General features: G+C 44.5%; 1 long non-coding RNA gene across 2 annotated transcripts in view; it reads right to left on the reverse strand.

Moving 5' to 3' along the window:
* Window positions 1–22,926, reverse strand: part of LOC123454701 — a 54,930-nt gene extending 32,004 nt beyond the window's left edge. For both annotated transcript variants that reach the window (XR_006633444.1, XR_006633445.1), the window contains exons 1-3: window positions 22,851–22,926; window positions 8,344–8,517; window positions 5,543–5,685 (exon numbers count right to left, since the gene is read on the reverse strand). This is a non-coding gene — a long non-coding RNA (uncharacterized LOC123454701). The remainder of the gene's footprint in view (window positions 1–5,542; window positions 5,686–8,343; window positions 8,518–22,850) is intronic.
* Between the last annotated feature and the right edge of the window lie 2,437 nt (window positions 22,927–25,363).

A 25,363-nucleotide genomic window follows, 5' to 3' on the forward strand; every position in this document is an offset into this window, starting at 1 on the left:
TGAGTTTGAGGTCAGCTTGGACTAGAGTAAGACACTACCTTGGGAGAGAAAACAAAAATATCCTCTCAAGTTATCAAATGTTACTGTTACATACTGCTGATGAGTGTAAACTGGTAAAACTATTGGGGAGTCATTCATCAAGTTTTGGGAAGTTGCAGATGCCCTTACCCTAATTTTATTCCAACAAAACAGAGGCATCAACACAACTGCCCAAGGAGATTACACTCACAAATAAACAAATCGTTCATGGAAGCACAATTGCTAACAGGAAAAACTTAAATACCTGAATGCCCACCTCCACAAAGCTACATGAACAGAAATGTAGCACACGCTCATACTTCAGAGCCACAGAAAGGCCCAGGGTGAAGCCCAGGACTTGCGGCAACGGTACAAACCGTGTGTGCATCTTATGCCGAGAGCCACATGTGCTTACCAAACACCCAAACTGTGGCGAGTGGGGAAGAGGAAATCAGGTTTATAATAATAATAGTAGTAGTAAAACTATTTAACGTTAACTCATTTGAATAGGCGCATGTGGCTCCAAGCTATCATAACAGGCAGCTGAGTCTGACAACTGCTCACAGACTGACGGCTAACCCAGAACTACACTAGGTTCTGTTTGTTCACTGTAAGGTCGGGTCTCACTCCAGCCCAGGCTCACACAGAACTCGCTCTGCAGTCCTAGGCAACTCAAACTCATCGTGACCCTTCTACCTCGGCCTCCAGAGCGCTGGGATTGAAGGTGTGCACCTCTACGCCCAGCTGGGGGCTTTTTAATCCTTATGGACATACTAGTAGCTTTGTGGTTATCTACTGGGGGGGGGGGGAGGGGGACAGAAAGAACACAGATGATAAGATTATTATGACAATACTGAGAATATTTTAGTTTCTAAGATGGGCAGTTTGTTTGGTATGAACCACAGCTGTATGGATGTGTCTTTTGCATGTCAAGCATCACAATTAGCTGAGCATAGTGGTATCCACCTGTAATTCCAAGACTTGGGAGGCTGAGGGAGGAAGATCGCCTGAGTTCAAGGCCAGTCTGGGCTACAGTGAGACCTGCCACCACACTCACACAAAGATCACTGACACACGCAGAGGACTGGCAGGGTCTTATTGTGGCCCAGGCAGGCTGATACTTTCTCAACTCTGGAAAAAAGCAAAGAGGAGGAGGGAGGGAAAAGACAAGGGAAGAGACAGACACAGAGACAGCCTCTCCGCCCTCCCTTTATTGGAGCTCAGAAACATCCTCAGGAGACAGGACAGCATTCTCCATCTGGCTAACCATCCTACCTAAAGACCTGCTAGGAGCAATCCCCACGCTCTGCACGGGCATCTGCACATGCCCTCCCCTCCACCAGGGCTGACAGGCAGTTACAGCCATGAACCTCACGGTCTGGAGCTTGCAGTTCTGACAACTTGATGACATGACTCACTTACAAGCATTTCTCACCAGGTCCTTTTCTGGGGAATGCTGTTCTCTCTCACAGATTAAATAAATTGAACTATGAGAACTAATATACGGTAAGGCTAATCCGTTTAGCTGATCACAGAGACAGAGACATTCAATGATCTCCTTCAGGGTGGCTGCATCCTGTAGGAGAAGACATAACTATACCATTAATATTCCTTGAATCTGTGGCTAGAGTCGTAGCTCAGTGCTTTAGGCCCACATTCAATTCCCCAGTTCCCACATAGAGCCACGCACACAGTGGTGCACGTAACTCGAGTTTGTTTGCAGTGGCAGGAAATCCCATGTACCAATACTCTCAAACAAACAAGTAAAAACAGGCGGGCATGGTAGCTCATGACTTTAATCCCAGCACTTGGGGGGCAGAGTTAGGAGGACTACAATGAGTTCAAGGCCAGCCTGAGACTACATAGTGGTTTTTTTTTTTTATTTGTATAATGAACTTCAGGTCAATGCCTGGGTTAGAGAACCTACCTTGAAATTAATTATGGACTTGGATAGTATAAGGGGCCTGGAATGAGATGTGAGTCCTACAGAAGACTTCCTGTCTACCCGCCCTTGGTCCTCTCAAATACCCAATGGGATTCCAACTTGAAGGATTGTATCCTGCTGGGGCCAAACACCTGCCAAAGACGTGTGCATTCTGCCTTTCTCGCTCCCTCTCCAGAGACTGCCCTTCCTCGGGCCTGTGTGCCGGTGCTCCAAGGAAGCATTCGTGGGAAGAAAACGTGAAAACTGCTGTCAATAAAATGACACCCAGACCATAAAAAATTACATAAATATACTCGGGAGGCAGAGGTAGGAGGATTGCCATGAGTTCAAGGCCACCCTGAGATGACAGAGTGAATTCCAGGTCAGCCTGGACCAAAACGAGACCCTACCTCAAAAAACAAAACAAAAAAACCCAACAAAACAAAAAAACATAAATATGTATATTTAAATATACCCTAGCTGGGGGCGTGGTGGCACACAACTTTAATCCCAGCACTCGGGAGGCAGAAGGATCGCTGTGAGTTCAAGGCCACCCTGAGACTACACAGTGAATTCCAGGTCCGCCTGGACCAGAGTGAGACCCTACCTCAAAAAACTAAAAAAAGAAAAAAGTAAATATTCCGAGTCTGAGTGTGCTAAGCATTGGACTACTAATAAATCAGTGAACAAAACCTTCCTTGGGTCTAGGCAGATGCCTGAGCAGTTAAAGGTGCTTGCTCACAGAGCCTGCTGGCCTAGGATGGCACAGGTGATTACCAATTACCCATATAAAGCCAGTGGCACAAAGGGGTACATACATCTGGAATTGGTTTGCAGTGGCTCTGGTGTACCAGTTCATTCTCTCTCCTACTGCAAATAAATTAGAAATTAAAAAAAAAATAGCTGGGGCCGGTCATTGTGGTGCATGCCTTTAACCCTAGCACCTGGTGGACAGAGGTAGGAGGAGCGCCATGAGTTCGAGTCATCCTGAGACTACATGGTTAATTCCAGCTAAGCCTCAGCTAGAGTGAGACCCTACCTTGAAAAAAATAAAAAAAACCCTGAACATAGCATGGTGGTGCATGCCTTTAATTCCAGCACTTGGGAGGTAGAGGTAGGAGGACAGCTCTTGAGTCCAAGAACAGTCTGAGATATAGTAAATTCTACATCAGGCTGGGCTAAAGGGAGATCCTATCTTGAAGGAAAAAATATAGGTACAAATGCCACTGAGTTGTACAAATAAGAAACAAGGCTGGTATCGCTGAAGACTTCACATACTTGGGCTGCAAGGCCACTGAGAAATCCTGCTGGAACTGAGCTGAAAACCTCCTCCATGTAGACCAGCTGACAGAAAGCTGGAAGAAGCCATTCTGCATGCAGTTCAATGGGAGAGAGAGAGAAGTGAAGACACTCAACAGTGGACACTGCAAGCCTTGTATTTGGCCAGCCAGGCCAGATGAGCCAACAGGTGCAACAGTGACACGCCTGTTACGGGGGAAACCAACTAACTGCCCTGTAATTGGACTGGAGGCCTGCTCCATGGGAAGGAATACGTCCCTGATATGAAAACATACAACAGGGGTAGTCATGAGCCCTAGGGCTGTAACGTCTGCTGCTGTCTGGCTAAATGTATATACTATGTTCACCAAACCTCCCAGTAAGCATTTCTGTTAATGTTCGTACCCATATATTAATGCGACTCTCACTTTTTGTTAGAGAAGCTTCTCTTTTCAGAGGGCTGTGACCTTGGGATGACTCAGAAGACACCACAGTGCTAAGAAGTGACAGAGGAGTGCTCAGCACGGAAACACCTCTATTGCACCTTCCAAGGCTCAGGGTCTAATGTGGAAGAGGTAGTGGAAAGAATGTAAGAGCCAAAGGAAGGGTAGGGCTCCTTACAACGTGCTCCTCCAGACACAAAATGGCCTGGATCTCCACGACCTCACAGTGTCTGACACTACCTACACAAGACCATCGTAAGAGGAGGAAAAGATCATGACATCAAAATGAAAGAGACTGATTGAGAAGGGGAGGGGATATGATGGAGAGTGGAGTTTCCAAGGAGACAGTGGGTGGAGGGAGGGAATTACCATAGGATATTGTTTACAATTATGGAAGTTGTCAATTAAAAAAAAAAGCCAGGCGAGGCGCACACCTTTAATCCCAGCACTTCGGAGGCAGAGGTAGGAGGATCAGCATGAGTTCGAGAACAGCCGGGACACTACACAGTGAATTCAAGATCAGCCTGGACTAGAGAGAAATCCTATCTGGTGTGGGGGGAGGGAGGCCAGGCCAGGAGGAGGAGTAGGAGGACCTATGCTTGTTCAAGACCAGCTTGGGCACAACAGAGTGAAACCCAGTTCAGCCTGGGCTACAGTGAGACCCTACCTCAAAACAAAAAACAAAAAAAAACATAACTGGGCTGGAGGGATGGCTTCGCAGTTAAGGTGTTTGCCTGCAAATCCAAAGGACCCAGTTCAATCCCCCAGGACCCATATTAGCCAGATGCACAAGGGGGCGCACACATCCAGAGTTCATTTGCAGTAGCTAGAGGCCCTGTTGCGCCCATTCTCTCTCTCCCTCCCTCCCTCCCTCTTTCTCTGTCAAATAAATAAATAAATATTAAAAAACAAACACACAAATCCAGAACAGCGAATAGCAACATGTGGGTATGGCAATGGCCTTTTGTTTTCTCAATGTAGCGTTTTGCTCTAGCCCAGGCTGACCTGCACGCATTCTCCTGGAATCATGATCGAACAAGACAACCTTCCTTCCTCCCCTCTGCTTTAAGAAGTTCGTGTTAAAATAACTGAGGCTCCTTTTCATCACTATGATTTTATCTAGTTATGTAATAGGACTCAGCAACTAGACATTCCTGAAGCCAAATGACGCCTAGAATTAGGAGATGGTGCAAACGTGCTTATCTTCTTGACTTTATCGGCAGGCAATCGCAGACCAGAGCAGCACAGTGACTTGATTGAGAAGCTGAGCAAACCAGAGCACACGCACCCTGTAGTCAAACAGCTCGTGCGCTTTAACGACACTGTATCCCCGGCCATCTGTCATCTAGAGCTACGAGTAAGGAGCCCTGCAGGTCCTGTCACGCCAGAACCAGCCGGGTCTACAGACTCAATGCGCTAAGTGAAGGATCAAGTGTGTCTGTTCCATCAGAGGAAGCTAGGGACCTTGGCACCTTTCCCTGGTAGACTGGCTCAATGTGCCTCCCGCGTTGCCCATTTAATGAATGGGCACTGGCTTTGCTGCCACTCAACACGGAAACGTAGCACAAGCTAGGGAACAAGGGTCAACAAGACATGCAAGCCTTCCCTGGGAAGAAGAGGAGGCTTCAAAAGCAGAAGGCCAGGCAGACCAACAGCCGTGTGGTGTGTGGGCTGCACAAGTACTTGCTTTAGGCATTGAATTAGACCATCCTTCAAGGGCAGGGGCCGTATCTCTTCTAACTGTGAACCCACAATCCATCACACTCAGCAAATGGTTAGTAACTTGGTTCCAGAAGGTCTTAGGTGATTTGTTGCCTACCAGGAAATAAGAATAAATTCTAGGAGCATTTTCTCACTTTGCTCTTCTTCCGGCACTTACTCTACAAACTCATGCTCTCCAAGATTGGCAAAGGTGTACCCATGGTATCCAAAGACATCGCCGGTGAAAAACTTGATGCTGTTTTTGTGACAGATCTGGTCGACTTTCACTATAACATCCCTGGAGCAGCAAGTCAGGCACACCTGTGGAAAGACAGAGTGACTGGTGTGGAGTGCTGCTAACCCTGGTGTCAGACAAATCTAAACAGACTCTCTGGACTCCTTTAAGCCGGTTTAAACTGGTATGACAGGTTCTCTGAGTGCTGTGGTTAGAAGACAAAAGAAGAGCTTCAGGTCTCAGTGTGTAAAATGTAAAATGATGACGTAGCCGCTTTGCACGACCAAAGAAAGGGGCTTAGCTAGAAAATAAAACCAAAAAGTGAATTTGCTTCCCCTAAGCTATGAATATATGTAAACCACATTTGAGTGCTTTAATGAAAAAGTAATAACCTAGCAAATTGGGGCTGGAGAAATGACTTAGAGGTTAAGGCGCTTCCCTGCAAAGCCAAAGGATCCCGGGTTCAATTCCCCAGGACCCACATAAGCCAGATGCACAAAGGGGCACACGCATCTGGAGCTGGAGTTCGTTCACAGTGGCTGGAGGCCCTGGCGTACCTATTCTCTCTCCCTCTACCTGCCTATTTCTGTATCTCTCTCTCAAACAAATAAAAAATAAAAAAAATAAAAATAAAAAAAAAACCTAGCAAATTCTTTCATTTTGGTTGTTCTGGTTTGGTTTGTTGAAGTAGGGTCTTACTCTAGTCTAGGCTGACCTGGAATTCACTCTGTAGCTCCAGGCTGGCCTCAAGCTCATAGAAGTTCCTCCTACCTCAGACTTCCCAGTGCAAAGATTAAAGGGATGCACTACTATGCCCAGCTAGAATATTATTCCTAAATTAATTAAATCTATTAAAATCCAACATGGAGTGTGCCTCACACCTTTATTCCAAGCACTTGGGAGGGTGAGGTAAGAATATGGCCTGAGTTTATAGCCAGCCTGGTCTATACACCCTACCTGAAATAAAATTTTCAGAAAAGCCAGGTGTGGTGGTGCATGTCTTTAATTCCAGCACTTGGAAGGATCACTGTAAGTTCAAGGCCATCGTGAAACTACATAGTGAGTTCCAGATCAGCCTGGGCTACCTCAAAAAAACAAAAACAGAAACAAGCAAACAATAAATAAATAAAATAAAATACATTCAGGTCTAGTGGGGCTGGAGAGATAGCAGTTAAGGCATTTGCCTTCAAAGCCAAAGGATCGCGATTCAATTCTCCAAGACCCACATAAGCCAGATGCAAAATGGGGCACATGCATCTGGAATTCATTTCAATGTGCCTGTGTGGAGCAGAAAACAATCAGGTGTGTTCTTTTTTCTTTTTTAATTTTTTTAAATATTTTATTTGTATTTATTTTGACAAAGATAGAGAGAATGGGCGTGCCAGGGCCTCCAGCCACTGCAAACGAATTCCAGACACATGCACCCCCTTGTGCATCTGGCTCACATGGGTCCTGGGGAATCGAACCAAGGTCCTTTGGCTCAGCAGGCAAATGCTCTAACCACTAAGCCATACCTCCAGCCCGTTTTTTCTCTTTAGAAAGGATCTCATGTAGCCCAGGATGGCTCAGAACTTGATATGTAGGCAAACATGACTGACCTTAAACACCTGATCCTCTTGACTCTACCTACAAAATGGGGATTACAGGTGTGACCCACTACACCCAGATAGGTGTGCTCTCTCTTTAATATTTATGCATTCATTTATTTGCGAGGAAAGAGAGAGTGTGTGGGCACACAAGGTCACCTTGCTGCAGCAAACAAACTCCACATGCACGGGCCACTTACTGCATTTGATTTTACTCGGGTACTGGGGACTCTGACCCTGGCTGGCAGGCTTTGCAAGCAAGTGCCTTTAACTGCTAAGCTATTATCCTAGTCTCTGGGCATGCTTTTCCTTAAGATAGAACACACACTGTAGGCCAGGCATGGTGGTGCACACCCTTAATCCCAGCACATGGAAGGCAGAGGTAGGAGGATCGCCATGAGTCTGAGGGCTTCCTGAGACTGCATAGTGAATTCCAGGTCAGTCTGAGCTAGAGTGAGACCCTACCTCGAAAAAAAACAAAACAAACCAAAAAAAAAAAACCCCTGTAGCCTGCTATTTCTAACAACAACAAAAAGTGCCTCTGGCACCAAAATTAATCAGCCAATAGCGATTTCAGGGGAAAACACTTGCAGTAGAGCATGTATCCAAGCTCTGCAGATTCTGGAAAGAAAACACAACAGGTGGCACACACCTAGTCAGGGGAACATGTGCCACTCACAGGAGGAGTTTGCACACAGCATAGCACAACAGCCACAAGGGGCCAACACGCTGGACCCACCTACCAACCTGGGCAGAGCAGCTCATAAAAGCACGTGAGGGCTGAGCAATGGCTCAGTGGTTAAAGGCACTTGCTTGCAAAGCCTAACAGCCTAGGTCCGGTTCCCCAATACCACGTAAGTCAGATGCACAGAGCTGTAAACGTGTCTGGAACTCGCTGCAGTAGCCAGAGGCCCCAGCGTGCCATCCTCCCTCCTTCTCCCTCAAGTAAGTATTTTCAAAGCACGTGGGAAAAGCTCAGAATTTCTAATTTGAGTGCTTTAGAACGCTACAACTATGTAGAACAGGCTAGCTCAAACATGCAACAATCCTCTGCCTCCCAAGGTCTGGGATTACAGGCATCAGCTCCCATTCTGACTTTCATCAGCGCCTGACTTTCGTGAATCACCCCAGCAGGATCAGCAGTCTGCGGACACTCACTGCGTCAAACTGAGTGAAGAATGACTCGGGCTTCTTCTCTATGTCCCCAGTGTCCACCTTCACATCCACCATGGGGTTGAGATTCTGCGCTCGCTCCAAGGAGGCTTCAGCTCTATTTCGGCCAACAGACCCAGTACGAATCAGGAACTGAGCTCCAGCACCTTCTGGAGATACCTAGGAAGAAGTTTTCAAATAATTTTTGAGGTTTTCTAGAAAGTGCATCTCAAAGACAACTTATTTGAAAAGATGCTAAAACAGATATCAAATTGTATTACTGTTCCCATGCAACTGGCCTACAGCAGACTCCCTGCCTCATTCCTACTGAAGCTATTAATTTACATTATATATATAGACACATACACTTTTAGTTTGTTTGTTTTTTCAGGGTAGGGTCTCACTCTAGCCCCAGCTAACCTGGAATTCACTATGTAGTCTCAGGTGTCCTCGAACTCACTGGGATCCTCCGCTTCCCAGTGCTGGGATTGAAGTCGTGCACGCAGGGCTCCATTCTGAGGCTTTAACACAGGATTTTTAATGCTTCTGAACTGGCCACTGATGGTTAGGGAGCTCCCCCTTGTGTTTTCCAGGGGGAATTACTCCAAACACAGAAGTCCATGCTTTCTTTTTCCTGTTTAATTTGCTTAGATTTTTAAAAAATATTTGAGGAAGCACAACAGGGCATCTAGCCACTGCAAACAAAGTCCAGACACATGCACCACCTTGTGCCTCTGGCTTACGTGGGTACTAGGGAATCAAACCTGGATCCTTAATCTTCCCAAGCAAGCTCCGTAACTACTAAACCCATCTCTCCAGACCAATTTGCTTAGTTATTAACAAAACAACTATTGGTAAGAACTGACTAAATACACACAATGTGTCAAGCCATAAACATTCAGGGCAACTCATGAGTAGCCTAAAAGATGCAGTACTAGAGCCGGGCGTGGCGGCGCACACTCCCAGCACTTGGGAGGCAGAGGTGGGAGAATCACCATGAGTTCCAGGCCACCCTAAGTCTACATACTGAATTTCAGGTCAGCCTGCGCTCTAGTGAGACCCTACCTCAAATAAATAAATAAATAAATAAATAAAGCAGTAATGGCTGGAGAGATGGCTGAGAGGCTCAGAGCACTTCCTGTGCAAGCATAAGGGCCTTACTAGGCGTAAGGTCTTCCATGTTTACCCGTAACCCCAATCCCACAGGGGAGCAAAGATCTAAGAAGCACCAGAGCTCATGAAAAAGCAATAGCAAGCTCTAAAGTCAGTAAAAAAAAAAAAAAAAATTCCACTCAAGCTCAAATTAAAATGGGCAGAGCCGCAATTTATAATAGCTGGGAAATGGAACCAGCCTAGATGTCCCTCAACAGATGAGTGGATAATGAAGATGTGGTACATTTATACAATGGAGTTCTACTCAGCGGTAAAGAAAAATGAAGTTATGAAATTTGCAGAAAAATGGATGGACCTGGAAAGTATTATACTAAGTCAGGTAACCCAGGCCCAGAAAGCCAAGCGCCACATGTTCTCCCTCATATGGGGATCCTAGCTACAGATGACTGGGCTTCTGTGTGAGAATGAAAATACTTAGTAGCAGAGGCCAGTAAGTTGAAAAGGAGACATAAAGGGTGGAGAAAGGAAGGGAGGAGGATACTTAATAGGTTGATATTGTATATATGTAATTACAATGATTGTAACGGGGAGGTAATATGATGGAGAATGGAATTTCAAATGGGAAAGTGTGGGGGTGGGGAGGGAGGGAATTACCATGGGATATATTTTATAATCATGGAAAATGTTAATAAAAATTAAAAAAAAAAAAAAAAAAAAAAAAAAAAAAATGGGCAGAGCCGACAGGGGTGGTGGTGCACACTTTTAATCCCAGCACTCTGGAGGCAGAGATAGGCAGATCGCGGTGAGTTCGAGGCCACCCTGAGACTACATAGTGAATTCCTGATCAGCCTGGGCTAGAGGGAGACCCTTCCTGGAAAAACCAAAAAAAAAAAAAAAGGCCAGACCAACAACAGAGCGAGACCCCTGGTGCTCAGCTCCAGCTGCCGCCTGGGCACGTGGGTGCTGTGTGGGCATATCCAGTGCAAGCACCACACACAAGGAGTGGGAAGAGGGACAGTGGGAGGGGTGAATACGATAATACATTATAGACATGCATGAAAACGCCATAAAGAACGGCATGTGGTGTGCACGCCTTTAATCCCAGTACTAGGAAGGCAGAGGTAGGGTTCCCAAGTTCGAGGCTAGCCTGGAAGTAGAGGGGGTCCAGGGCTGGACAGATGGCTCAGCACTTAAAGCACTTGCCTGCAAAGCCTGAAGACCCAGGTTCGGTTCCCCAGTACCCACGTAAAGCCAAATGCACAGTGGCGCGTGCATCTGGAGTCATTTGCAGCAGCTAGAGACTCCAGTGCTCTCATCGTCAGTCTAGTTTCTTTCTTTGCTTTCACAAGGTAGGGTCTTATTCTAGTCATCTATTCAATTCACCACATCCCCTGGGATATGTCATCAGCCTGTTGTGATTGATAGCTCCCGTATTTGCCATCGGTTTATAAGCCACCCACCAGCCACCTAGTTAGCCAAGCCAGAAACCTGCTCTTCCCATCCCTGATTTATTCCGAGCGAAGCCCTGCACAGTGAGCCGGCTGAGGGCATGGGCTCTGAAGACTCTACATCCTCCCAACTAAGTACAAGGCCAGTGATGTCACGTTCTTTCCTTCAAATTGCTTTTCTGTAAAAAGAGATGGTGGCCAGACCCAAGCCCAGCTAGCCGCCTTCTTTTTATTTACTCCCCCCACCGGCCCCGGCCCAGCAAAGCAAGACAGTCCAGGCGGATCCTGGAGCTCACTCTTTAGCCCAGGCTGGCTTCAAACGAATGGCAATCCTCCTACCTCAGCTCAGCACCCGGGTGCTGGGATTAAAGGTGTGTACCATCACACTTGGCCTCAGCCCTCTTCTGATGCGGCATCAGATCACCTACCTCGCAGTATGTGTGAGGCCCCTATTCTCGGATTCTCAGAACCAGAGGTGATGGCTGGAGGGCAGGGGAGGGGCGGTTCATTTGTCCACACCAAGGGCCACTAAAGTTAGGAAGTGTCCCAGACCTGTGTTCTTATACTAGCCTTCCTGCAGATGACCTGCTCCTGCCTCTAGAGGGCAGTATACTCAGCAAATACAGGGTTTTTCCCCCTGGGTTTTATTTTCCTTTTTAAAATGCTTCTGTGGGGGCTGGGGAGAGACGGCTCAACAGTCAAAGTACCCACATTAAGCCAGACATGTGTCTAGAGTTCACTGGCAGGGGTAAGAGGCCCTGGTATGCCTAATTCTCCAAATTTTGATTCTCGTGCACTCACACATAGAAATAAAAAATTGTTGCCAGGCACATGCCTTTAATCCCAACATTTAGGAAGCAGAGGTAGGAGGATCACCATGAGTTTAGGGCCACCCTGAGACTACATAGTGAATTCAAGGTCAGCCTGAACTAGAGGGAGACCCTACCTTGAAACCCCTCACCAAAAAAAAAAAGATGGCTATAACATTAAGTCTGCCAACTTGTGGTTCTCTTTGTATTGCAGTAGAAAATATTTTTAGATTCTTCTCTTCTCTTCTCTTTTCTTTGGAGATAGTCTAAAAGTGGCCCTGAACTCATGGCAATCCTCCTACCTCTACCTCCTGAGTGTACCACCATGCCAGGCTCTTTTAGCTTTTTTTTTTTTTTTTAATGTACTTATTTGCAAGGAGAGTCAGAGCAAGAGAGAGACAGAATGGATATGCCAGGGCCTCTAGCCATTGCAAACAAACTCCAGATGCATGTGCCACTTTGTGCATCTGGCTTTATATGGGTACTAGGGAATTAAACACAGATGATTAGGTTTGTAGGCAGGCAACTTAACAAACCAAGATCGTTAGGCTTTGTAGGCAAGCACCTTAACCACTGAGCCATGCCTACAGCCCACTTTTGAGCTTTTTTTTTTTTTTTTTTTTTAAATCAAGGTACGGTATCGCTCTAGCCCAGGCTGTACTAGAATTCACTATGTAGTCTCAAGGTGACATTGAACTCATGGTGATGCACCACCACACCAAGCTCTGTAAAAATAAATGTGTGTGTGTGCATGGTTTTGTTTTGTTGTGGCTTTTTTTTTTTTTTTTGAGATAGTGTCTCACACTAGCCCAGGCTAACCTGGAATTCACTATGTAGTCTCAGGGTGGCTTCAAACTCATGGGGATCCTCCCACCTCTGCCTACCAAGTGCCAGAATTAAAGGAGTGTACCACCACACCCGGCTTAAAAAATACTTTATCCATTTATTTGAGAGTAAGTATGAGTGCACCAGGGCTTCCTGCCACTGTGAACAAACTCCAGGTGCATGCATTACTTTCTGCATCTGGCTCTATGTGGATGCTGGGGAACTGAACCTGGGCCAGCAGGCTTTGCAAAAAAATCCCTTTAACTGCTAAGCCATCATCCCAGCCCTCTTTCCTTTCTTTTCTTTTTCTTAAAAAACAAACAAAAAATTAAGAAATATAAAATAAGAGCTGGGCGTGGTGGCGCATGCCTTTAATCCAGCACTAAGGAGGCAGAGGTAGGAAGATCGTCATGAGTTCGAGGCCACCCTGAGATTACATAGTAAATTCCAGGTCAGTATGAGCTAGAGTGAAACCTTACCTCAAAAAACCAAAAAAATAAAAAACAATCTCATATAAATTCAAGTTCTGCTAGTCAGTATATTTGCTCCTGATTTATGTAACAAGTCAATTCCATCTAAGTACCAGTATTTGGGAGAATGTAAGGAACTCTTCCAAATATGGCTCTAATAGTTATGAGCACTTAGATGCAATTAAGACTAAAAGTCTTATTTTCAGGCAGGGTTTCACGTAGCGCAGACTGGCCTGGAGCTGCTCTGTAGTGGAGCATGATGTGAAGTTCTGATCCTCCTGCCTGTACCTCTGAAGCGCTGGGATTACAAGCGTGAACCAGCACTCCTGGTTTATGAGGTGCTGGGGCTCAAACCTAGGGCACTGGACATTCTAGACAGGCACTCTACCAACTGAGCGACCGCCCCAGTTCAGCAAATGTAAAGCTGACATTTTTTTTTTGATTTTTTTTTTAATTTTTTTTTTTAATTTTTATTAACATTTTCCATGATTATAAAATATGTCCCATGGTAATTCCCTCCCTCCCCACCCCCACACTTTCCCTTTTGAAATTCCATTCTCAATCATATTACCTCCCCATTACAATCATTGTAATTACATATATACAATATCAACCTATTAAGTATCCTCCTCCCTTCCTTTCTCCACCCTTTATGTCTCCTTTTCAACTTACTGGCCTCTGCTACTAAGTATTTTCATTCTCACACAGAAGCCCAGTCATCTGTAGCTAGGATCCCCATATGAGGGAGAACATGTGGCGCTTAGCTTTCTGGGCCTGGGTTACCTGACTTAGTATAATACTTTCCAGGTCCATCCATTTTTCTGCAAATTTCATAACTTCATTTTTCTTTACCGCTGAGTAGAACTCCATTGTATAAATGTACCACATCTTCATTATCCACTCATCTGTTGAGGGACATCTAGGCTGGTTCCATTTCCCAGCTATTATAAATTGAGCAGCAATAAACATGGTTGAGCATGTACTTCTAAGGAAATGAGATGAGTCCTTTGGATATATGCCTAGGAGTGCTATAGCTGGGTCATATGGTAGATCGATCTCTAGCTGCTTTAGGAACCTCCACACTGTTTTCCACAATGGCTGGACCAGATTGCATTCCCACCAGCAGTGCAGAAGGGTTCCTTTTTTTCCAAATCCCCGCCAACATTTATGATCATTTGTTTTCATGATGGTGGCCAATCTGACAGGAGTGAGATGGAATCTCAATGTCGTTTTAATCTGCATTTCCCTGATGACTAGTGACGTAGAACATTTTTTTAGGTGCTTATATGCCATTCGTATTTCTTCCTTTGAGAACTCTCTATTTAGCTCCTTAGCCCATTTTTTGATTGGCTTGTTTGATTCCTTATTAGTTAACTTTTTGAGTTCTTTGTATATCCTAGATATTAATCCTCTATCAGATATATAGCTGGCGAAGATTTTTTCCCATTCTGTAGGTTGCCTCTTTGCTTTTTTCACTGTGTCCTTTGTGGTGCAAAATCTTTGTAATTTCATTAGGTCCCAGTGGTTAATCTGTGGTTTTATTGCCTGAGCAATTGGGGTTGTATTCAGAAAGTCTTTGCCAAGACCAATATGTTGAAGGGTTTCCCCTACTTTTTCCTCTAGCAGTTTCAGAGTTTCCGGCCTGATGTTAAGGTCTTTAATCCATTTGGACTTAATTCTTGTGCATGGCGAGAGAGAAGAATCTATTTTCATCCTTCTACAGATATTTATCCAGTTTTCAAAACACCATTTGCTGAAGAGGCTGTCTCTTCTCCAATGAGTATTTTTGGCATTTTTATCGAATATCAGGTGGCTATAGCTACCTGGGCTTACATCTGGGTCCTCTATTCTGTTCCACTGATCTACATGTCTGTTTTTGTGCCAGTACCATGCTGTTTTTGTTACTATGGCTCTGTAGTATAGGTTAAAATCAGGTATGGTGATACCACCAGCCTCTTTTTTGTTGCTCAGTATTATTTTAGATATTCGAGGTTTTTTATGATTCCAAATGAATTTTTGGATTGTTTTTTCTATTTCCATGAAGAAAGCCTTTGGAATTTTGATAGGGATTGCATTAAATGTGTAGATTGCTTTAGGTAAGATTGCCATTTTCACGATTTTGATTCTTCCAAGCCAGGAACAAGGGATGTTTCTCCACTTTCTAGTGTCTTCTGCAATTTCTCGCTTGAGTGTTTTAAAGTTCTCATTGTATAGATTCTTTACTTCCTTGGTTAGGTTTATTCCAAGGTACTTTATTTTTTTTGATGCAATTGTGAATGGCAGTGATTCTCTGATTTCATCCTCTGTGTGTTTGTTGTTAGCATATACAAAGGCTACTGATTTCTGTGTATTTATTTTGTATCCTGCTACATTGCTGTAGGTTTTGATCAGCTCTAACAGCTTGCTAGTAGAGTCTTTAGGGTCCTTTATATATAGAATCATGTCATCTGCAAATAATGATAACTTGATTTCTTCCTTTCCAATTTGTATCCCTTTTATGTGTGTCTCTTGCCTTATTGCTATGGCTAAGACTTCCAAAACTATATTAAATAGAAGTGGAGACAGTGGACACCCTTGTCTTGTTCCTGATTTTAGTGGAAAAGCTTCCAGTTTTTCCCCATTTAGTAATATGTTGGCTGTAGGCTTGTCATAAATAGCCTTTATTATATTGAGATATGTTCCTTCTATTCCCAGTCTCTGTAGGACTTTTATCATGAAGGGATGTTGGATTTTGTCAAATGCTTTCTCTGCATCTAATGAGATGATCATGTGATTTTTGTCCTTCAACCCATTTATGTAATGTATTACATTTATAGATTTGCGTATGTTGAACCATCCCTGCATCTCGGGGATAAAGCCTACTTGGTCAGGGTGAATGATCTTTTTGATATACTCTTGTATTCTGTTTGCCAATATTTTGTTGAGAATTTTTGCATCTATGTTCATGAGGGAGATTGGTCTGTAATTTTCTTTTTTTGTTCTATCTTTGCCTGGTTTTGGTATCAGGGTGATGCTGGCCTCATAGAAGGAGTTTGGTAGGATTCCTTCTTTTTCTATTTCCTGGAAAAGCTTAAGAAGCAATGGTGTTAGCTCTTCCTTAAAAGTCTGGTAAAATTCAGCAGTGAATCCATCCGGGCCTGGGCTTTTTTTAGTTGGGAGATTATTGATAACTGCTTGGATCTCCATGTTTGTTATAGGTCTATTTAAGTGATTAATCTCATTTTGATTTAATTTAGGTAGGTCATATAGATCAAGGAAATCATCCATTTCTTTCAGATTTTCATACTTTGTGGAGTATATGCTTTTATAGTATGTCCCTATAATTTTTTGAATTTCTCTGGAATCTGTTGTGATGTTACCTTGTTCATCTCTGATTTTATTAATTTGTGTCTCTTCTCTCTTTCTTTTGGTCAGATTTGCTAAGGGTTTATCAATCTTGTTTATCCTTTCAAAGAACCAACTCTTTGTTTCATTAATTCTTTGGATTGTTCTTTTTGTTTCTATTTCATTAATTTCTGCCCTAATCTTTATTATTTCTTCCCGTCTACTACTTTTTGGTTTGCCTTGTTCTTCTTTTTCCAAGGCTTTAAGGCGAAGCATTAGGTCGTTTACTTGCGACCTTTCTAATTTCTTAATGTAGGCACTTAAGGCTATAAATTTACCTCTTAGAACTGCCTTCATTGTGTCCCAGAGATTTTGGTATGTTGTGTTCTCATTATCATTTGACTCTATAAATTTTTTGATTTCCTTTTTGATTTCTTCATTGACCCACTCATCATTTAGTAGTGTATTGTTTAGTTTCCATGATTTTGTGTATGCTCTATAGCCTTTCTTGCTACTGATTTGTAGTTTAATTCCATTGTGGTCAGATAGAATGCAAGGAATTATTTCAATTTTCCTGAATTTGTTAAGATTTGCTTTGTGTCCTAATATATGGTCTATTTTAGAGAATGTTCCATGTGCTGCTGAAAAGAATGTATATTCTGCAGCCTTTGGATGAAATGTCCTGTATATATCTGTTAGGTCCATTCCTTCTATGACCTCATTTAGTCCAGATGCCTCTCTGTTTATTCTTTCCCTGGATGACCTGTCAATTGATGAGAGTGGGGTGTTAAAGTCACCCACCACCACTGTGTTTGGTGTTATCTGTGACCTTAGTTCTAATAGTGTTTGTTTGACGAATTTGGGAGCCCCTATGTTAGGTGCATATATGTTTAGGATTGTAATGTCCTCCTGTTGGAGTGTGCCCTTAATCAATATAAAGTGACCTTCCTTATCTTTTTTGACTAACTTCGGACTAAAGTCCACCCTGTCTGATATTAGGATAGCAACCCCTGCTTGTTTTCTAGGCCCATTTGCTTGAAACACCGTCTTCCAACCTTTCACCCTAAGATAATGTCTATCCTTTGTAGAAAGGTGAGTTTCTTGGAGACAACAAATTGTAGGATCCTGCTTTTTAACCCAGTCTGCAAATCTATGTCTTTTCGTTGGGGCATTGAGACCGTTGATATTAAGAGATATTATTGAAAGGTGTGTATTTATGTTTGCCATTTGTGTGTGTGTGTGTGTGTGTGTGTGTTACTTGTTCTACCTGTGCTCTCTTCTGTTAACTGGTATTTGAGTATAGCTTGTTTTTTCTAGGTTCCTTATATGTGTGCTTTTCCTTTTGTTCAGCATGGAGGATTCTATCAAGTATTTTCTGTAGAGCTGGTTTTGTCTTCAGATACTCCTTTAACCTGCTTTTGTCATGGAATGTCTTTATTTCTCCATCTATTTGGATGGATAACTTTGCAGGATAAAGTAACCTTGGTTGACAGTTGTTATCTTTCAGAACTTGGAATATATCACTCCAAGCCCTTCTGGCTTTAAAAGTTTGTGTTGAATAATCTGCTGTAATCCTGATGGGCTTGCTTTTGTAGGTAACTTGATTTTTCTCTCTAACTGCTTTCAATATTTTTTCTTTGGTTTGTGTGTTTGGAAGTTTGAGTATAATGTGGCGAGGAGAGTTTCTTTCTGGGTTTTGTCTGGCTGGGGTTCTAAAGGCTTCCTGTATCTGTATTGGCACCTCTTTCCCAATTTGGGGAAAATTTTCCTCTATGATTTTGTTGAAGATGCCTACTATGCCTCTGGAGTGGAGTTCTTCTCCTTCTACTATGCCCTGAATTCTTATATTGGATCTTTTCATAGTGTCCCGAATATCTTGAAATTCCCACTCATACTTTTCTATAAGTTTGTCTTTCTCTTTGTTGGACTGCATTAGGTCTGACACCTGATCTTCTAGCTTAGATATTCTGTCCTCTCCCTCATCCATCCTACTGGTGAGATTTTCTACAGAGTTTTTTATTTCATTAACTGTGTTCTTCATTGCTAGTAATTCTGACTGGTTTTTCTTTATTATTTCTATTTCTCTATTTATGTCTTGTATTGCCTTCTTTATTTCATTAAATTGGTGTCCTGCCTCTTCTTTGATTCCTTTGATTTCCTCTTTGATTTCTTCTTTGATTGTTTTCATGTGTTCTTTGACCTCTTTGAACATATTTATAATTATTCTTTTGAACTCTTTCTCAGGCATTTCCTCTAACTCTTTCTCACTGGAGGACATTTCTGATGCATTAATACTTTTAGGTGGATTTATATCGTCTTGCTTTTTAGTGTTTCTTGTGTTATAATGTATATATTTTTGCATTTTGGATTAAGTTAATGCTTGGATTTTCTAGCTAGCTGTGTATTCTTAGCTGTATCAATTGATTTGATGTAATATATTTTCAGGGTAGGACCTTAAGGTATTAGGTGTGGCTCTTAAGACTCTCAGAGTATCTACAAAGATGTTCTTAGGGGTTGAGTTTCCCTGCTATAGGAGTATTCAAGCCGGCTGAGTGGAATAAAATACTGGTAGATTCTAAAATTTAACTAAACACTGTAGACATTCAATCAAAAACAGCCCTGAGTATGTATGCAAGAGTAGTTATTATAATGACCAGATCCTCTATCAATAAAGAGGTTTAGATTTCTGGTCTGTTGAGGTATCCAAGTCAGCTTGTGACCAAGTGAGACCCTTCCCTTGTGCAATCCCAGTTACCTTGGGTGATTGTGGTCTCAGTCAAGTTGCTGCCTGGGTCGTCGGGCTGCTGTTCTGATTTCTGGAGCTGGGCACTTGCTTTTCCTACAGGGCAAACTGAGCCGCTGCTGCCGCCTCTGCTGCTGTTGTAGCTGCCACCCCCGGAGCCACCACCGCTGCTGAAGCTGCCGTTGCCGTGTCCACCGCCGCTGCTCACCCCGAAGCCGTTGCTGCGGGATCTGCCGCCGCTGCCGCTCCTGGGTCCGCTGCTGCTGGGGCCACTGGTACCGGTGCTGGAGCCGCTGAAGTTGCTGCCGAATTCTGCTCCTGCTTGGGTCCCGCCGTCAGCCCAAGTTGGCGTGGCCGGGTCCCGGGCCGCTGCTGTGTTCGCTGGAGCTGGGTTCAGGCGGCGGGGGAGGGGAGGGAGCCGCGGCTGCTCTGGTTGTATCGCTTCTCCACGTGTGCTTTTACCTCGCGGTCTGCTCCTCCCTCCGTTGCTCGCTGCCATTCTCCCCTCACGTTTCCCGAGTTGCGGAGAGCGCGGTGTGAGGGGAAAATCCCACACCTGGCTTTTTTTTTTTTAATTTTTTTATGTTTATTTATTTATTTGAAAGTGACAGACAAAGAGGCAGAGAGAGACAGAGAGAGACAGAGAGAATGGGCACGCCAGGGCCTCCAGCCACTGCGAACGAACTCCAGACGCATGTGCCCCCTTGTGCATCTGGCTAACGTGGGTCCTGGGGAGTTGAGCCTCGAACCGGGGTCCTTAGGCTTCACAGGCAAGCGCTTAACCGCTAAGCCATCTCTCCAGCCCTAAAGCTGACATTTAAGGGCTAGAAAGAGGGCTTAGTGGTTAAAGCTCTTGCCTGTGAAGCCTAAGGACCCAGGTTCAATTCCCCAGTCCCCAGGTAAGCCTAGAGGCCCTAGCATGTTCTCTGCTCTCTCACTCTCAAATAAATAAAAAGTCACTCAGAACTGATTCTATACTACTTTACTTATTTGAGAGATAAAAAAAAGCAGATGCGGGGCTGGAGAGATGGCTTAGTGGTTAAGCGCTTGCTTGTGAAGACAAAGGACTCTGGTTTGAGGCTCGATTCCCCAGGACCCACATAAGCCAGATGCCCAAGGTGGTGCATGCATCTAGAGTTCATGTGCAGTGGCTGGAGGCCTTGGCGGGCCCATTCTCTCCCTCCCACCCTCTCTCTCTCAAATAATAAAAATAAAATTAAAAAAGAAAAGCAGATAGGCTTTGCAGGCAAGCCCTGTAACTGCTGAGCCACCTCTGCAGCCCTTTATTCCAGTTTACCACCTTTACTTCTTGCTGTTACAAGACTAGTCACTGCCAAGCTTGCCTTCACTTTCCCGCCTCCAGATGTGAAAGTCACAGCAGTACGCCCCTGGCCTGCACCTCCTCTTCCTCCCTAGCCTAGTCGAGCATTACCAGGCTCCAAAACCCAACCGGAATACTTTTCTGCAAGCCGTCTGTGGTGGGTAATATTCACTGCAACTTGATTATTTACAATCACCAGGGAACCACACCACTGGGGGTCTCTATGAGGATGTTTACAGAAAGATTTAACTGAAGAGGGAAAATTCACCTTGGTGGACAGTATGACAAATGGGGTAGGGTCATGGACTGAATAAAAATGAGGAAGAGCCGGGCGTGGTGGTGCATGCCTTGAATCCCAGCCTCGGGAGGCAGAGGTAGGAGGACCACCGTGAGTTCAAGGCCAGCCTGAGACTACATAACAAATTCCAGGTCAGCCTGGGTTGGAGAGAGACCCTAAATCAAAAAAGAAAAAGGAAAAAAAAGCATACGTAGCTGCCAACTTACTGCTGCTCCCTGTTGTGGAAGTGTCTGTTACAGAAATAGCAGTGAGCCTGAAGCTGTTCACTTAGTGTCACACGTGGTTTCTTCAACTTACTTGGTGCATGACTTTGGCAGAGTTTGTTCCCGTCAATAAAATGGGCTAGGGATGAGTATTCAGATTTCCCCTGTTGCTCAGAAGATACGGTTTTGGCCAGCTGTGGTGGCAGACACCTTTGATCCAAACACTTGGGAGGCTGAGGTAGGAGGATCAAGGTGAGTTCACTGAGCTTGAGGCCACCCTGAGACTACACAGTGGATTCCAGGCCAGCCTGGGCTACAGGGAGACCCTACCTTGAAAAACAAACAAAAAAAAACTCAGCACACTTGCAATCATAGCTCTCAACTCATTTGGCTCCAGCCACCTCCTTTCTTTTTTATTTTTTTCTATTTATTTGAGACAAAAAGAAATTAGGAACAGACACGCCAGGGCCTCCAGCCACAGCAAACCAACTCCAGACGCATGTGACACCTTGTGCATCTGGCTTATGTGAGTACCGGGGAATTGAACCTGGGTCCTTTGGCTTTCAGGCAAGCACCTTAACTGTTAAGCCATCTCCCTAGCCCATCTACCCACCTTCTTTCTTTTCTTTTGGTTTTTCAAGGTAATGTTTCACTCTAGCCCAGGCTGACCTGGAATTCACTATGTAGTCTCAGGGTGGCCTCTAACTCACAGCAATCCTCCTACCTCTGCCTCTGGAATGCTGGGATTAAAGGCGTGTGCCACCACGCCTGGCTGCCATCTTTTTTCTTTAACTTGCTAGGCACAATGGGGCAAGGTGGTTTTGGAATTTAACATTCTCTATGCTAGAAATATTCTTCCAGAGGTGGCGGAAAGAATGTAAGAGCCAAAGGAAGGGTAGGACTCCTTACAATGTACTCCCTCCACATATAAAATGGCCTGGATATCCATGCCCGACACTACCTACACAAGACCTTCATAATAGGAGGAAAAGATCATGACATCAAAATAAAACAGAGACTAATTGAGAGGGGGAGGGAATATGATGGAGAACAGATTTTAAAAGGGGAAAGTGGGGATAGGGAGGGCATTACCATGGGATATTGTTTACAGTCATGGAGCTTAATAAAAAAATTTTTTGAAAAGAAAATAGAAATATTCTTCCCGGGAATTCACTAAGTAATCTCAGGGTGGCCTTGAACTCAAGGCAATCCTCCTACCTCTGCCTCTCAAGTGTTAGGACTAAAGGCCATGTGCTACCAAGACCGGCTTTATTTTATTTTAGTTTTTTATTTTTATTTATTTATTTTTTAACCCTTTTCTTGTTTTTTTTTTCTTTTTTAAAATATTTTTTATTTGACAGAGAAAGAGGGAGGAAGGAAGCGAGAGAAAGAATAGATGCGCCACTGCAAATAACTCCAGGTGGGTGTGGCCCCTTGTGCATCTGGTTAACATGGGTCCTGGGGAATCGAACCTGGATCCTTTGACTTTGCAGGCAAACGCCTTAACCACTAAACCATCCCTCTAGCCCTTTATTTATTTTTGAGAGAGAGAAAAAAGCCAACTCCCCGCGCCACCTTGTGCATCTGGCTTACATGGATCCTGGAGAATTGAACCTGGGTCCTTTGGCTTTGCAGGAAAGCACCTTAACCTTGACCATCTCCTCAGCAGCCCTTTATTTTTACGTTTAATTTACCTACTTGAGAAAGAAACAGAGATGAGAGGGAGGAAACAGGCACACCGGGGCCTCTAGCTGCTATAAATGAACTGCAGATGCATTGTCCACCTTGTGCATCTGGCTTATGTCGGTACTGGGGAAATCGAACCTGGGTTTCTCTCTACCTCAGGCTGACATGGAATTCACTGTGTAGTTTCAGGGTGCCCTCGAACTCCCGGCGATCCTCTTACTCTGCCTCCCGAGTGCAACAAAATATTCTCTTAATAAATGCTCAAGGATTCACCTGTGGCGAGCCGCAGAGCCGCTCCGACGCGCTCCCACGCGCCCGCGCAAACCGCCAAGTCCACCCCGCCGCGGGCCGGCCGCCTCTGCGCACGCGCGGGGAGGGGCGGCGTCTGCGCACGCGCGGGACGGCGGTGCCTGCGCAGGGACGCTGGCGCGCGCAGCCTGGACGCCAGCCGATGGCGCGCTTAGGGGAGGGTGCAAGCGGGCCTCCCATCCCGGTAGGGGCGTTGCAATCCGTCCTTGCAATAAAAGAAAAAAAAGGGATAGCTTAGAGTTTAAGACGCTTGCCCGCAAAGCTAGAAGACTGAGGTTCAATTCCCCAGGACCTACAGAAGCCCAAGCTCAAGGTGGCGCATGCATGTGGAGCTCATGGCCCTGGGCCTTGCATTCTCCCTGTCTTCCTCTGTCTCAAATAAATAAGTACCTTTAAAAAAAAGAACTGGCGAGGTTTTTGACCCCAGGGAGATATCTACCTAGTCGATTTGTTTAATCTTACTTATTTCTGTAGTTATCTTCTGTTTTTCACTCTAGCCTAGGCTGACCTGGAATTCATGCTAGCCTTGAACTCACAGCGATCATCTTACCTCTGCCTCCCTAGTGCTGGGATTAAAGGCCTGCACCACCATACCCAGCTGTAATGTCACTACACCCGCCTTATCTGCATCTTTCTTAAATAAATAAAATATAATGGCTGGAGAGATGGCTTCACAGTTAATGTACTCTTCTGCAAAGCCGAAAGGACCTAGGTTCAGTTCCCCAGGACCCAGGTAAGCCAGATACGTAGTGGCCCATGAGTCTGGAGATTGTTTGCCGCAGCTGGAGGCCCTGGCATGCCCATTCTCTATCTGCCAGTCTTTCTTCTTCTTTGTCCATCTCTCAAATAAACAAGTAATAAAATATTTTTTAATAAAATAAAAAATAAAATGCAGTGATAGAAGTAAGAGATTCACCAGGAATTTGAGCTCAGCCTGGGCTACAGAGTGACTTCCAGGTCAGCCTGAGTTACAGTGAAACCTTGCCTCAAAAATAAATAAATAAATAAGTTAATTAATTAATTAATTAAAAGGTGGGGCTGGAGGGATGGATCAGCATTTACAACACTTGCTCAGGTTCAATTCCCCAGTACCCATGTAAAGCCAGATGCACAAACTAACTCATTTGTCTGTAGTTTGTTTGCAGTGGCAGGAGGCCTTGGAGTGCCCATTGTCCCTCCCCCTCTCAAATTAATATTTTTTATGGTTTTTTGTGGGGGGGGGTTGTTTGCTTTCTTTTGATTTTCGAGGTAGGGTCTCACTCTAGCTTAGGCTGACCTGGAATTCATTATGCAGTCTCAGGGTGGCCTTGAACTCATGGCGATCCTTGTACCTCTGCCTCCTGAGTGTGGGATTAAAGGCGTGTGCCACCAACCCCGGCTCTCAAATAAGTAATTTCTTAAAATTAAAAAAAGGCATTCAGGCCTGGAGAGATTGCTTAGCAATTAAGGCATTTGCCTGCAAAGCCAACCTAGGTTTGATTCCCCAGGACCCTTGTTAGCCAGATGTACAAGGGGGAGCATGCATCTGGAGTTCATTTGCAGTGGCTGAAGGCCATGTCATGCCCATTCTCTCTGTCTCTCTCTCTCCCTCTTTCTCTGTCAAATAAATAAATAAGGATAAAATATTTTTTTAAAAGGCATTGATGGGCTGGAGAGATGGCTTGCAGTTAAGGTGCCTGCCTACAAAACCTAAGGACCCAGGTTCAATTCCCCAGGACCCACATATGCCAGCTGCACAAGGTGGCACATGGTTCTGGAGTTCGTTTGCAGTGGCTTAGATGCCCTTGTATAGCCAATCATTTTCTCTCTCTCTCTCTCTTTCTGCCTCTTTCTCTCTCTCAAATAAATAAATAAAAATTAGACTTGCATATTTAGGGCATTGAAGCCAGGGGTGTTGGCACATGCCTTTAATCCAATCACTCTGAAGGCAGTCATAGGAGATCACTGTTGTAAGGAAAATGTAAGAGAAAATTAAAAGAGAGCACTGGACTTGATCTCTAAAGACTGTTAACTGAAAGAAACAGCGAGGGGCAGCAGCCTTCTCGCGGGATGAGGACTGAAGCCCTGAGCCAGGCTGAAGTTCAAACCTATATGGAAGATCCTAAAAACAGACTGTACCAGGGGCAGTTGATAAGGAAATTGTAGCTGTTTGTGTCCTTGTTCACAACAGGCTTCTTCAGCCAGGAATGTCTAAGGGAGGAAACTCAGATGGTCCCTGGTCCTTCAAGGCCATCTAGGCTAAGGGGAGTACATCAATCAGGAAAGGAGTCAAACTTAATGAGGGTGAATTCCTCTGGGCCTTCTTTAGTGCCCACAAGTTTTAGGTATAGCTATTAAGTCTTTAGTTCCTTTTGGCTTTCAGGAAAGGCTATTAACACTTCAAATGTGAGTTCAAGGCTACCCTGAGATTACATAGTGAATTCCAGGTCAGCCTGGGCTAAAGAGAGGGAGATCCTACCTTGAAAACAAACAAACAA

The sequence above is a fragment of the Jaculus jaculus genome, chromosome 14, assembly GCF_020740685.1.
Source record: "Jaculus jaculus isolate mJacJac1 chromosome 14, mJacJac1.mat.Y.cur, whole genome shotgun sequence".
Classification (NCBI taxonomy): Eukaryota; Metazoa; Chordata; class Mammalia; order Rodentia; family Dipodidae; genus Jaculus; species Jaculus jaculus.